The sequence below is a fragment of the Lepidochelys olivacea genome, assembly GCF_965140295.1.
Source record: "Lepidochelys olivacea isolate rLepOli2 genome assembly, chromosome: 10".
NCBI classification, from domain to species: Eukaryota; Metazoa; Chordata; order Testudines; family Cheloniidae; genus Lepidochelys; species Lepidochelys olivacea.
Window position 1 is genome coordinate 68,851,548 of NC_140420.1, and position 14,840 is coordinate 68,866,387.

Here is a 14,840-nt window from a genome sequence, read left to right on the forward strand (position 1 = left end):
CCTACTGAGGGGGTTGTTTGTTTGTCTGAGACAATTGCAAATTCTCCTGTCATTTTAATGGTTACACAGTTGGTCAATTTTTATTCAGATGCGCTTTTGTGTGAAAAAAATAATTATTCCCCCCCAGATAGATAATACTTCTGGCTTTTCATCTTCAGAGCATTTCACAGTTATTAACTAATCAATCCCCATCATAACTCCCAAGGGGAAAGCAAGACAAAAAAACAAAGGGCCTTTATGCTCAGCCCTGAGTAAGGAGTGGTATATAGGACAGAGTCACAATTCCTGCCCTGCTCTCTTCTGGCTCTGGGGAGATGGGCCAGCAAGATATTTCACCCTCCTTGAGGGTGCAGCTTACTACCCTCTTTTGCCAGCTATGGCTCCACCCACAACATGCCCTCTTCCCACCCACTTGCTTGGAGGAGAATCAGGCATTGAGCCCTCCTTTCCTCCCTGTGTCCCAGACTCAATCCAGTTAATTCTAAAACAGCTGCACGGAGAGGGCCTTTTCTCTACCCTACTCCCCTATGTAGTCACGTTAAACAAGTCAAAATCTAGCCTTAAATGACTTAAGGCCACAGACAAATTCAGTGTGTCTGGACTAGAATTAAGTCATTCCTGGCTCTCAGTCCTATGCTCAAACCACTATTCCATATGCTTCTCTAGAGAAGGGAAATAATGCCATTTCACTGCATAACTTTAATTTTTCTTTTCCATTTTATTGGGTTTAGGATGTGTTAGTTCTGTGTCAAGGACACAGCCTGTCCGTGATCTGAAACAAGCCTGGAATACAGTAAACCTCCAGATCAACAAAATAAAGTTCACAAAAGAAACAGTTAAACATTCTGACTGGCTTCCCTCTGTCACAGAAAATGCTAAACACATATGTAAGTTATATAAAACTACATTGATTCATATTTTCCCCTCACAGTTTCATAGCCCGGGGTGGCGAAAGGACCTTGTGACATCCTCCGGGCACTCCAGGGCTTGGTAATAAAAATAAAAATCCTTGGCAGAAAACAATGCTGTCTCAAACTACACCCACCCAGTGCCGGACAGATGGATTTCCCAGTTTCCTCACTTATGCTCAGTCTAAACAACATTAAATTTACAAATCTGACAGCTATTTATAGCAAACATATCTACTGCAGCAACCAAGGAGGTGGGTGGATATCGCTGGCTATAAGCCAAAGGACAATTTTTCAACCAGGCATGTGTGGTCATTGGCCTAGAAGCTGACTACGTGAATTAACACCTAATATTAACATAAGGCCCTGTACATAGACACAAACTGAAGCCCCAAGCTTTTCATTTTCCCCCAGGTAAAATGGTCTTTTCTTTCAGTTTTTCTAACTTACCATTAATAATATTTATTAATAATAATGACAATACGCTTCACTTTTCATCCATAGATCTCAAAGTGCCTCACACAGGTGAGTAAATACCATTATTCCTGTTTAAAAAATTGGTAACTAGAGGGATAAAGAGATTACAAGCCATATTTACAAAAGTACCTTAATGTTGAGTGCCTCAGATTTTGGCATCCTTTTAAAACCTGGCCCTTTATAGAAGTTTGTCCATGCCTTTAATAATTTTCATTGCCCTCTTCCAGGCCATTCCTATTTCTTTTCATAGATAATGTGACCAGAATTGAACTCATTTTTTTTTAAAAAAAGAACGAACTATTGATTTACTTTATGGTGTTCTACTATTTTCAGTATTCTTCTCTATCCAGTTTTTAAAACAGCCTAACATCTGATTTGCTTTTTTTGACCACTGCTGTGCACTGAGCAGAAGTTTCCATTAAACTGTCCACAGTAACGCCTAAGTCTTTTTCTTGAGTGGTTAATTTAGAAACCATCAGTGTATATAAGTAGTTCAAATCATTCCTCTCAATATGCATTACCTCATGCTTACCTACACTGAATTTCAACTGCCATCTTGTAGCCCAATCGTCCCTTTAAAACTTTTCTAGGTTTGCCTTTCCAAAACAATTTTCGATCATCTACAAATGTTGCTGTCTGACAGCTTCCCCTTCACTACCCACCCTCCCCCACCTCCCACACTTACAGGCGCACATTCCAGATAACTGGTGAACACATTAAATAACCCCAATCATAGTACAGATCTTTGGGGCATCCCCTTATTAATACACTTCCATTTTTTAAATGACTGTATAGCCATACTCATTGTTTTCTAATTCTTAACCATTTTCTAATCTATAGTAGTAAGTTATCTCACCCTATGGTAACTTCATTTCCTAAACTGCCTCTTGTGAAGGACTTTATCAAAGGCTTTTAGAAAGTACAGATCAAAGAACCAGTAGGGAGAATTATTTTGCCACTAATCTGTTGACTCATTCAAGGAACTCCAGTAAACTGGAGAGGCACAACTTTCCTTTACATGTATAAGTAGAGGGATAGGTGTTTATTATAAGCAGGAGAATATCGCGTAGAAATAGGGAAGTGTCATTATCACTCTACAAGGCATTAGTTAGACCATACTGTATCCATTTCTGACGTTCACCCTTCAAAAAAGTTAAGAAATTGGAAAGGGTTCAGAAAAGAGCTATCAAAATTATCTGAGGTCTGGAAAACATGGCTTGCCATAAAGGATTAAAGAAACTCAGTCTATTTAGTTTATACAAGAGCTGGTTAAGAGGTAACTTGATCCCAGTCTGTAAATACCTATATGGGGAGAAGATTTCTGATTGTAAAGGTCGCTTTAGTTAGCAGAAAAATATAAAAGTTTCAATGGCTGGAGGCTGAATCGTGACAAATTCAGATTAGAAATATGGTCCAAATTTGTAACAATTAGGGTAATTAACCATTGGAACAACTTACCTAAGGATGTGGTGGATTCTCCATCGCTTGAACTCATGAAATCAAGACAAAATGACTTTAGAAAAAATATGCTTGAGCCTGAACAGGGCTTGTTGCAGGAATTCCTGCGTGAAATTCTATGGCCTATGTTATGCAAGAAGTCAGACTAGATGATCATAAATGGTCCATTTAGACCATAAAGTGCTATGAGCTGTGCTGGTTTCTCCCTATCGTATTGTATTCATGTAGGCATTTTATACCTACATCTTTAATTCCTGTTTCAACTCATTTGCTTAGTACTGAGGTGAGGTTCACTGATCTGTAATTCCCAGGTTCGCTTCTAGCACCTCTTGTAACGATAGGTGCCAGTGTTTCTCAGTGCCTCTGATGCAGCAGCTGATTTTAATGCTCAGGTTATGACAGTTTCAGTTTCCTCCCTGGCAGTGACTCCTGTCGTCCCCAAGAAACCACTCTATTCTACAGGGTTAAAACTCCTCAGATTTGGTAACAGCCTTTGGGTCAAACTATGACAAAATTGCCTCCTGAGCAGCCCTGCTCATACCTCTTTTAAAACTGACCCTGGGCCCCAAGCAGTACAAGAGATTCTCTGGCCCAGCTGTACAATAGTTATCTCAGGCTGATACTACTACGATTATTAGTTATTTAACATTTCTGCTGAGGTAGCGCTGAAAGGCCGCAACTAGACTGAACCCCGGTCACTGTACAAACATATTATAAATTATGATCTCAGCCCTAAAGAGCTTGTCTGGACATTTATTGCCTGGACTCTGTGCAATTTGCCACAGTACCTGTATGCATGTGTTTTTATGGCAGATGATTCCACTGTATTGTTAAATGGTTAAAGCTCTTACAGCCATTTGAGTTGGAACATATTTCAGTTTGATTCTCTACTAAGAGGATTCACTTCCTTCAAAACCCGGCAGCTTTGGGATTGGAAGTGTGGGGGGAGATGCTGTTTTCCGTTGATACTCTGAGTTATTCGGACAATGGAACCGAGAAGCTGGTCAAATTGGGCAACGCTCTTAATCTTTTGGGAGGAACAGATTTACCTGGCTAAGGACTTGTTTTCTCTGCCCAGCTGAAGCCATTGATTGTCCTTTGTTAGGTGTGGGTCTGATTATCCTTTAGTCTGCAGGCATTACATAGTGTTGGGCATTAAATATGGAGGTAAACAAGATTTAATTTTTATTCAGTTACCTATGGTTTATCATACTGGGATTCTTTGGGGTGGTAGAAGCTAGATGACTTCAGGCTATTATTAACTGTCTTGCTGCTCCCTTTTTATGCCTGAAACACAATTATTAAGGTGAACATTTTTATTTTGTTCAAGGAGATAAAGGAATTAAAACAAGAAGGCATCCTGGTCTGGTTTTGAAGGAGAATGGATTTGTATCTCATACGTTGGTGAAATGATCATCATTCATTCCCACAGGGAAAGTTACCTTACCTTCATTAAGCTCTGATCATCAGTGTCATCTTTATGTCCATGTAGCTGATGGGACTGCAAGTTTAAGTTTTCTGAGCAGGTTTAATTTGTGCACCTACGTTCAAACATTTTGTGTTCACTCCTCCTTCAGAATGGCTCCTCCCCCCTTTTCATGACTCTGTCAAGTTTTGGACTCCTTCATCTCACCCAGCCAAACATCCTCTTGAATGTCAGGCAAAATAACCCCGGCTGATGAATACTCACTTAATGGAAGTGACACAGGAGTATCACCATTAGTGAGTTACTCAGTTAATTTTTAAAAATTGCTCTCACCCAGCATGTAAGCGTGCTCTGTGTTTCATACAGCAGCTTTAAAAAATGTCTCTAGTCTCCTATGGTTGCAGATAACTTGTTATTGTTCATTATACCAATTCTGAATTAACATCTTTATTTACAGTATGAGCCTTGTGTTATTGCAGAAAATCCAAGTGTCATTGCAGGTTACATGGACTGAACAAAAAAAACCCTTCACTGCTAGTTGGCCTTATATAATGCTTAACTTCTGAAGCTAAACAGCTTACAGTAGTGTTGTGTAAGGGACCTAATGTTCAGTATAAATCAACTTTTCCTGAATTCTTTTTGTGATGAATGAATGCTCTGTTCTGAAAAAATAATTGCCTACAGGGAAAGGTTCCATACATACCCTCTGCAGTGCAAACAGCTGGTCCCCAAATCCTTGTAAGCTAATTTCATAGAGAGCAGGAATTTGTGTTGGTGTTTCAGTATGTTATGTAAAGTCCAGTCCTCTGTAGAAGCCATTCACTAGTTCCAAAGTGTCTCACTGTTTAAAATCAGTAGCACTTCAGGACAAATTCCATAGCTGCCTAATCTGGTACCATCTGTTCACTTAGCACAGGGAAGAGGAAAATGCTTAACTGCAAACACTTTCAGAATGCTGCACAAGTTTCCCTGTAGCAGTGAGAACAAAAAACCATGTTCTGACAAAGGTCTAATTTATAATAGTTATTCAGCGACAGCATGGAGCCCATTTAAAGATGTTAGCATGGATCTGAAAAAGGAGGAACACACGGACAAAAATAGAAAAGATCCAGAGAAGGGTGACATTTTTGTCACTATAAAAAATCAGCCTAAATCATCAAGGTTTACCTGATTTCAGGTCAAAACCACTTAACTGGCCACAAATTGGCCAGAAATTTGGCAGCCTTGGCCCACATTTCAGGTTTGATACACAACAGTGTGTCATTAGGAAGGTTTTGAACAGCTCTGTCTCATTGGCAGAAGAGTCTCATGAGCAACACAAATCTTTAGGGAGGGAAAGCAGGAATGCTATCCCAGCAGTAGCCCACCTAAACGCAAATGCCATTTTTAACAGTCACTTCTCTCTTAGGTGTGGATTATTAACAATAGTGATGCCCCCCTCCTAAGCATGTCCTGAGGAGACTTATCATATTGAATAGTTTAGAAGGAAAAAAAGAAGGCAATTCATATGCTGGTCCCAGTTCTGGGCTACTCCTCAGCTCCTTCATGATGCTCTGTTGAGCAGCTGGATCTCTCTCCACTGGCGAATACATCTGACATAAGGAGGATTCCCTCAATAGTGTAGGACTGACAGAACGACCCTATGCTCCCCGCTTGCAGACCATGGAGCAGGAGCGTGCTAGGGGAAGAAGCAGACCCTGGAGCATATCGGTACTGGGGAAGGAGAGGCTGAAGCTAGAGTGCCCTGTGCTTGGTCTATTCTTCACTGCCATATATTCCTTTGGGGACAGTTACAGCCTGGGCATAAATTAGAGTAGCCCCAGGGCTGCTCAAGCTGACATTGGGAGCCTAAATTAGCCCATGGCAGTGTCAAATCTAGAAAGTGTAATGATGGCCTAAAGCCACATTTCTGCACCCCCCCACCCCCGGCCATCCTCCTACAGGCACACCAGACTTAAGCACAGTCTAGAATCAGGATCTCTCTCTCTCTCTCTCTCTGACACACTGACTCCTAAGGTTTCCAAAAGGAGATTTATTAGTGTTTTCAAACGAGAGAAGGGTATTACACTCAAGGGAGGGAGAGAGAGTCTTGCACACATGCACCCACACACATGTCTAAAGCCCAGGTTTTTGTTGTGTCAGTGTTAAAGTACCTACTCTCCCAAACTATCCACAAGTCCCAAAATATGCTTGCTTTCTTGTGGTCAATTTCACTCACTACTTGCAAGGCCTCAGTACATCTTGGGTGTTCTGGCCAAGTCTGACACTGCCAAAATTGTCAGCAAAAAGACAGGAAGAGACAGAAAAACTTGAACTGGAATACAAGAGTTTTTAATCTTTCACCCACTACTGAAAGCTGTGGCTGCAAGACGAGGAAGACCTAGACAACCCAACCAGGAGAGGTAGCAAGAAACCAGGAAGAAAGGATAGAGAATGCTGTCTGCTGTGGATTTCACGAATTGTCATGTTTAAGTCTTTTAGAGATCCTATAATAATAACTTACATGCTGAATATTGTTCTAAAAGTTTAAAGGCTTGGCAACTGTTGCCAAGAAAACAAAAGCCACTAAAGCCTTGATGCACCTCATTTCTTAGCTACTTTGATGTTGCCTCTATTGTGTTGGAGGGCTCTATAAGAACTATGGGTGAAATTTTCAAAAACACTGAAGTGTCATTTTCAAAAGCACTCAGGAGCCTAACCTTCATTGAAAGTCAGGCTTTGTCTACACTGGCAACTGAACGACAAAACTTTTGTCTTTCAGAGGTGTTAAAAAAACAACACCCACCCCCCAAAAAAAACCCCCAACGTTTTGCCAACGACAAACGCCAATTCGAACAGTGCTTTGTCGGCAGGAGCGCTCTCCTGTTGACAAAGCAAATGCTTCTTGTTGGGGATGGAAGTGTGGGCTCTCACCTGCCGACAAACAGTGGCTACACCATGTGCCTTTTAGCGGCACGGCTGTAGCAACACAGCTGTGTCACTAAAAGCTGCATAGCGTAGACATAATCTCACACGCTTAGGTTCCTAAGACATTTTGAAAATGGGACTTATGTTCCTAAGTTTCTTAGAAATTTCTGAAAATTGTACCTATGACTATACACATATATAACCATATGTGACTCTTATTCCCTTTGGTGGCATTGTCACACCCACAGGGACACCCATGGGGTTTTTAGCCTACCAATTCCCATTAATGTCAGTGGAACCTGTGTAGCCAAATCTCAGTACATCACACTGAGAATTTACCAGCTGGTAGGGCTTTATGTCAGGCTTTGTCTACACTGGAACAGCAAGGCACCGGGGTTGGACGGCATTCATCCTGAGATGCTTAAAAATGGAGGCGAAGAATCAGCCATCTGTTCACTGTGCAACAAAATATAGACAGAGGAGAAAGTGCCGGAAGAATGGACCTTCGGTATCAATCAAGTTACCAAAGAAAGGGGATCTAAACAATTGTTCAAATTGGAGGGGAGCAACACTTCTATCTGTCAGAGGAAAAGTATTAGCAGCAGTCCTCCTGAACAGAATGAAAGGAAAGATGGATACCAGCCTATGTGAACAACAATCTGGATTTAGTGATACATATGGCCTAAAATGGAACAATTCAAGGCTATTTGACTAGACATTGCTGACAACATCGCTCTTATCAGTGAAGGTGCCAACGGACTATAAAAATGCACAAACCAAGTAAAAGAAGTAATGGAGAAGACAGATTTGAGATACAAAGCTAAGAAATGTAAAGTCATGTTAATGGGGACTACAGGGACAGAAATCAAAATTGAAGAAGAGAAACTGTAGAAGGTGGACACTCTTACATATCTTGGAAGTACCATCAGCCAAGATGGTACTCATTCTGAGGAAAGAAGAAGAATCGGGAAGGCAAACGCTGCATTTGTAAGATTCATAAACATCTGACAACTCAAAAACATCTCCCTCAAGACAAAACTGAATGTGTAGAAAGCAATTGTTATCACCATCGCAACATATAGCAGTGAGACATGGCAACTTATCAAGAAAGATACGCAAAAGCTGGATGCATTTCATCACATATGTCTGAGAAGAATATTGGGAATAACATGTAGAGATAGGAAGACGAATGAAGAAGTCAGAAAAATGACTGGACACGGCACCCTCTCTCAAATAATGTACAAAAGAAGACCTATCAATCATAGAACATCAGAGTTGGAAGGGATCTCAAGAGGTCATCTAGTCCAACCCCCTGCTCAAAGCAGGACCAATCCCCAACTAAATCATCCCAGCCAGGGCTTTGTCAAGCCTGACCTTAAAAACTTCTAAGGAAGGAGATTCCACCACCTCCCTAGGTAACCCATTCCAGTGCTTCACCACCCTTCTAGTGAAAAAGTTTTTCCTAATATCCAACCTAAACCTCCCCCGCTGCAACTTGAGACCATTACTCCTTGTTCTGTCATCTGGTACCACTGAGAACAGTCTAGAGCCATCCTCTTTGGAATCATCTTTCAGGTAGTTGAAAGCAGCTATCAAATCCCTCCTTACTCTTCTCTTCTGCAGACTAAATAATCCCAGTTCCCTCAGCCTCTCCTCGTAAATCATGTGTTCCAGCCCCCTAATCATTTTTGTTGCCCTCCACTGGACTCTTTCCAATTTTTCCACATCCTTCTTGTAGTGTGGGGCCCAAAACTGGACACAGTACTCCAGATGAGGCCTCACCAATGCCGAATAGAGGGGAATGATCATGTCCCTCGATCTGCTGGAAATGCTCCTACTTAAACAGCCCAAAATGCCGTTATCCTTCTTGGCAACAAGGGCACGCTGTTGATTCATATCCAGCTTCTCGTCACCTGTAACCCCTAAGTCCTTTTCTGCAGAACTGCTGCCTAGTCATTCGGTCCCTAGTCTGTAGCAGTGCATGGGATTCTTCAGTCCTAAATTTGTTGAACCTCATCAGATTTCTTTCGGCCCAATCCTCTAATTTGTTTATGTCCCTCTGTATCCTATCCCTACCCTCCAGCGAATCTACCTCTCCTCCCAGTTTAGTGTCATCTGCAAACTTGCTGAGGGTGCAATCCACACCATCCTCCAGATCATTAATGAAGATATTGAACAAAACCGGCCCCAGGACCGACCCCTGGGGCACTCCACTTGATACTGGCTGCCAACCAGACATGGAGCCATTGATCACTACCCGTTGAGCCCGACAATCTAGCCAGCTTTCTATCCACCTTATAGTCCATTCATCCAGCCCATACTACTTTAACTTGCTGGCAAGAATACTGTTGGAGACCATTTCAAAAGCTTTGCTAAAGTCAAGGAACAACACGTCCACTGCTTTCCCTTCATCCACAGAACCAGTTATCTCATCATAGAAGGCAATTAGATTAGTCAGGCATGACTTGCCCTTGGTGAATCCATGCTGACTGTTCCTGATCACTTTCCTCTCCTCTAAGTGCTTCAGAATTGATTCCTTGAGGACCTGCTCCATGATTTTTCCAGGGACTGAGGTGAGGCTGACTGGCCTGTAGTTCCCCGCCATCAGTTTTGAAAGATAATGGCCAATGGCTCTGCAATCACATCCGCCAACTCATTTAGCACCCTCGGATGCAGGGCATCCAGCCCCATGGACTTGTGCTCCTCCAGCTTTTCTAAATAGTCCTGAACCACTTCTTTCTCCACAGAGGGCTGGTCATCTCCTCCCCTTACTGTGCTATCTGACTTCAGTGGCTGGGACATGTGCTGAGAATGGAAAAAGAATGCTTACCAAATACCGCCCTTGAATGGAAGCCAGAAAATGCAAGAAAAAAGAAAGGAAGACTGCGACTAACATGGAAATGAACAGTTCTGAACAACATCAAGCACCTCAAAATGAAATGGGAAGATATAGAGAGAAGGGCAGTTGACAGGCAAGGATGGCAAATGTGGGTAGCCCAATGTGCAGCAAAGCATGGGATGGACTAAGGTAAGTGTTTTATGTATAGCTTTATTTATTTATTTATATGTGATCACTTATAATAATTAATATTTATTATAAATTTCTGTATCTAACAACTGTGATTGTCTCTCGCCTGACATGTCCTATTACCAGTTTTGCCAACTTTCTACTCGCACAAAACTGAACACCCTTGCCCTGTCCCTTCTCTGAGGCCCCGCCCCCACTCACCTAATTCTCCCCCTCCCTCTGTTGCTTGCTCTCCCCACTCTCACTCACTCGCTCATTTTCACCGGGCTGGCTCAGGGGGTTGGGGTGTGGGAGGGGGTGAGAGCTCCAGCTGTGGGTGTGAGCTCTGGGGTGGGGCTGGGGATGAGGGGTTGGGGTGTAGGAGGGTGCTCTGGGCTGGGACTGAGAGGGTCTGAGGGTAGGAGGGAGATTAGGGCAAGAGCAGGGGTGTGGGAGGGGGTCAGGGGTGCAAGCTCCAGGTGGCGCTTACCTCAATCAGTTCCCGGAAGCAGCGGCATGTACCCCCACCAGCTCCTATGTGGAGGTGTGCAGGTGGCTCTGCATGCTGCCCTGTCCACAGGCATTGTCCCCGCAGCTCCCATTGGCCGTGGTTCCTGGCCAATGGGAGCTGCGGAGCTGACGCTTGGGGGGATGGGAGCAGCATGCAGAGCCTTCTGGCTGCTCCTATGCATAGGAGGAGAGTGGGGATATGCTGCTGCTTTAGGGAGCCGCATGGAGCCACAGCAGGCAAGGAACCTGCCTTAGACCTGCTATGCCGCCGACCGGACTTTTAATGGCTGGTCAGCAGAGTCCCTTTTTGACTGCGTGTTCCAGTCAAAAACCAGACACCTGGCAACCCTAGCCTTTAAGCTATTGTTTACTGAGCACTGTGGGTGTATTTGATCAAACTCAGAGGAAAATATGGTCTCAAAGCTGAATCCAAGCCAGCATGGGGCAATGAAGAGGAGGATGTAGATGGCTGCTGTAAGCTGCTCCCAGACCTTACAGCTGAAACTGGACAATACCACTGAGAACCATATACCCTACATGACCTATAACTGGATGGTCTGCTGAGCTTTGCTTTGATATACCCTATGCAGCAGTGCTTAATAGATGTCAGAGACCAGGGATTCTGAGATGCATATGTAAACAATTAGCAGAAATGCCCGTGCATAAATTATCCTTCAACAGAAAATCCCAATGATGGTTGCATCAGACTCTTTTCATGTTCATGCCTATAACCTAGTACTTACTTTTATGAGCCCTCTGTTGGCAACAAAATTTAGAAACTTAGAGAGAAGAGTTGTGAAGAATTGTTGACAGATGTTTTCTAATACTGAGAACTCTGTTCTTGTGCACAGAAGAAGGAGGCGGTCTTGTGTGCTACCATAAGGTAAAAAAGCACAAGTAACTCAAATGCACTATTGACATGTGCATTTCCTAGTTGCAGTAGAACCTCAGAGTGACGAACATCAGAGACATGAACCAACCAGTCAACCACACACCTCATTTGGAACAGGAAGTACGCAATCAGGCAGCAGAGACCAAAAAAAGAAGAAAAACAAAAAAGCAAATACTGTACAGTACGGTGTTATGTAAACTACTAAAAAAATAAAGGGAAAGTTTTAACAAAAGACTTGACAAGGTCAGGAAACTGTTTCTGTGCTTGTTTCATTTAAATTAAGTTGATTAAAAACATCATTTTTCTTCTGCAGAGCTTTATTAAGTCAATGTTCAGTTGTAAACTTTTGAACGAATGTCCATAATGCTTTGTTCAGAGTTACGAACATTTTAGCGTTACGAACAACCTCCATTCCCGAGGTGTTCATAACTCTGAGGCTCTACTGTAAATAATGTTCAGGTGTCAAGTATCTTGGATATCATATATTTAGCATTCCTACTATGGCTCCTCACAGCCATGCTGGAATATCACACTTCCAACAGGGCAGCAGGTATTCCAGTTTCTCCTCCTTGCTGCTAGGAGATGTGGTGGCAGAAGCAAGCTTCTGCTCTTTACTCTCAAAGCTGGATCCAAGCCAGCATGGCACAATGAAGAGGAGGAGGTAGATGGCTGCTGCAAGCTGCTCCCAGTGCTCTGCTGGTAAGGCAGGTAAGGGGACAGAAGGTGGACCCTACCAAATTTTCCAGTATAGTGCTTGGATATTTTCCACCACTATTGTGTGGAAGATTCATAGGGTGACACTATTTTAAAATTCCTTACACCAGTTACTGATCCTTCTGTTAGTCTCCTCCTCCGAGCCACTAGCTTGGCCAGAACCACTACATCATGTCCATCACTCCAAGGAAAGGTAGCCTCTAGAGAGCCTGGTGGGATTGAGTTAGGGACCCAGGGACTAGCAGTAAATGCACTAAGAACACTTTATAATCATTGAAAACGTATAAAGTTTGGACCAGGAGGCCAGGTGGAGGAGACATGATGTGAAGGGAGATGTGGGTTAGGAAGGCAAAGGGAGAGAATAGAAAGACAAAAAGTGAAAAGACAGATGGAAATAGAAAAAGCCTTGTTTGGATTTCCAGCTTGCTGTGGTAGCTTGTACCTCTGCAGTTAGCTAGGAAGATAAGGCCTTTCTCTGCTGCTGCAGAGCTTGAAATCTTTCATAACAACAATAATATCTAGCCCTCCTACAGTGCTTTTCATCAGTAGCTCTCAAACCACTTTACAAAGGAAGTAAGCATCACTGTCTCCATTTTACGGGTGGGGAAGCTGAGGCATATAGGTGAAGTGACTTGTCCTAGGTTACCTAGCAGGTCAGTGGTCAAGTCTGGAACAGAACCAAGATTTCAAGCCCCATTCCAGTGCTTTACCCACTAGACTGTGGTGATCCGCTGGTTTAGTGACTCGTATCACTCCTCGGCCCTGAACTGCATTGGCCTCACATCTACATCAAGGTTATGGTTGAAAACTATTCATAGCAAATGACTTATTTGATGAATTTGACCTTTATTTCCATTTGTGAATTATCTGCAGACAGATTCATTTTTATTGATGAGTTTGTCATTCAAAAATCTTATGCCAATATACTTGTGAGTTGCTCAGGAACTGTTTGCTTCATTGCCTTTGGCTATTCACTATTTGTGGTGTGTGATTGGCTACGCAAGTCACATGGTGATGGTTCCCCGCAATGACTGGATGACTGAAACTTGGGAAAGGGTCAGAGAGATTTCAAGATGGTGGCATGAACATTTTCAGCATGTTTATATTTGTGCCAGACTTCTCCTTTCCACAGAGATAAAAATCATGCATTATGAATGTTCACGGAAAAGAAATCTGAAAGGCATTTTCGGTGGAGGAGCTTTAGTTGTGGAAACTCACGGTCTTTGGCAGTCTGCCAGAGCCTATGTTTACTTTTGGTAAAAGGGATGTCTTTTTGGTCAAGCATTTATTTGGTTATGGATAGTGACTGAGGAGGTGGGGGTTTCTTATGATGGATTGGACGGATAAAAAGAGGGAGCTGCTTGTTCTAATATGGACAATCCCATTCAATGGCTGGACAGTTCAAATCAATGTTCTGCTTGTTTTTAATGTAAGTGGTGTACCCAGTCAAGCCAGCCCATAGGCATTCTGCTGCTACAGATGACCTGGAATATCTGTGCCCTACTCTGCTCCATCTTCATTATCCAATCAGTTGGTGAATAAATATGTTGCCAAATATTGGATGGGTTGTTGGACATAAAACTAAACGTTGCATGTCTCAACCAGTTCAAAAGGGCTGCTATCCAAGCTTCATGGACTGTCCTGTCCTGCTGTGATTATAAAATGGCACAGAGGAAAAAATAATTAAACACAATAATTATTTCTGATTTAAAAATAGCGTATTTCTACCTAAGTTAAAATTGTTCTATATCAAAAGATTAAAAAATTTAAAACATGAAAAATGAAGTTTTATCTGTTGAAAATATGCAACAGATATAGCGTGTTGCTTATCCTCCCCCTCCAGTCCCAATATAAGAGTATTGTCCAGTAAGAAAGTGACATTCTCCCTTCCTCCGGTGCATTAAGGCCACTCTTGCATCTTTTGCTTAAGCCCTAACCAATCATCTCTCTTTCCCATCTCCAGTTATAGGATTCAATTCCTTAATATAGTGCAGAAAAATTTAATCGGAATGATTTTGTTCTCCAGTCTCTATTATTCAGCTCTGCTACTGCTGGAACCATGAGGTACCAATACTGTTGGACCCCATAACTGGTCTAAGCCACCCAGAGACCCTATCAGCCATGGCTCATGCATCCAGAAGTACCCCACCTTAATCTGAGAGTGGGAGGCAAAAACCTCCTGAATCATTTTGCTACAATTATAAAGGAAGTTACCCCCTGATGTGAGAGGAAAGGGATGGAGATGGTAACAGGGCTGCCTATAATGGGGAGAAAAGACTTGGTGGATTACATTTTTGCCATCCTAGCCAGAGGCCTGCTCTGTCTGTTTGGTGTGGCTGGCTCTGTGTCAAGATTCTAAAGCAATGGGTGCAGTCGCGCCCTCTCAGAAGTCCAGAGAGGCCCGCGCCACTTCCAGCTTTTGAGGCCTCTAGCCATAATAAAAATAAAAAATGATGACACATGAAAACAAAATAAGGCACCAAAAAAAGAGTGAGTTATAATTTGAATATTTTTTTATTTAACAAATGCTTTTCTAACCTT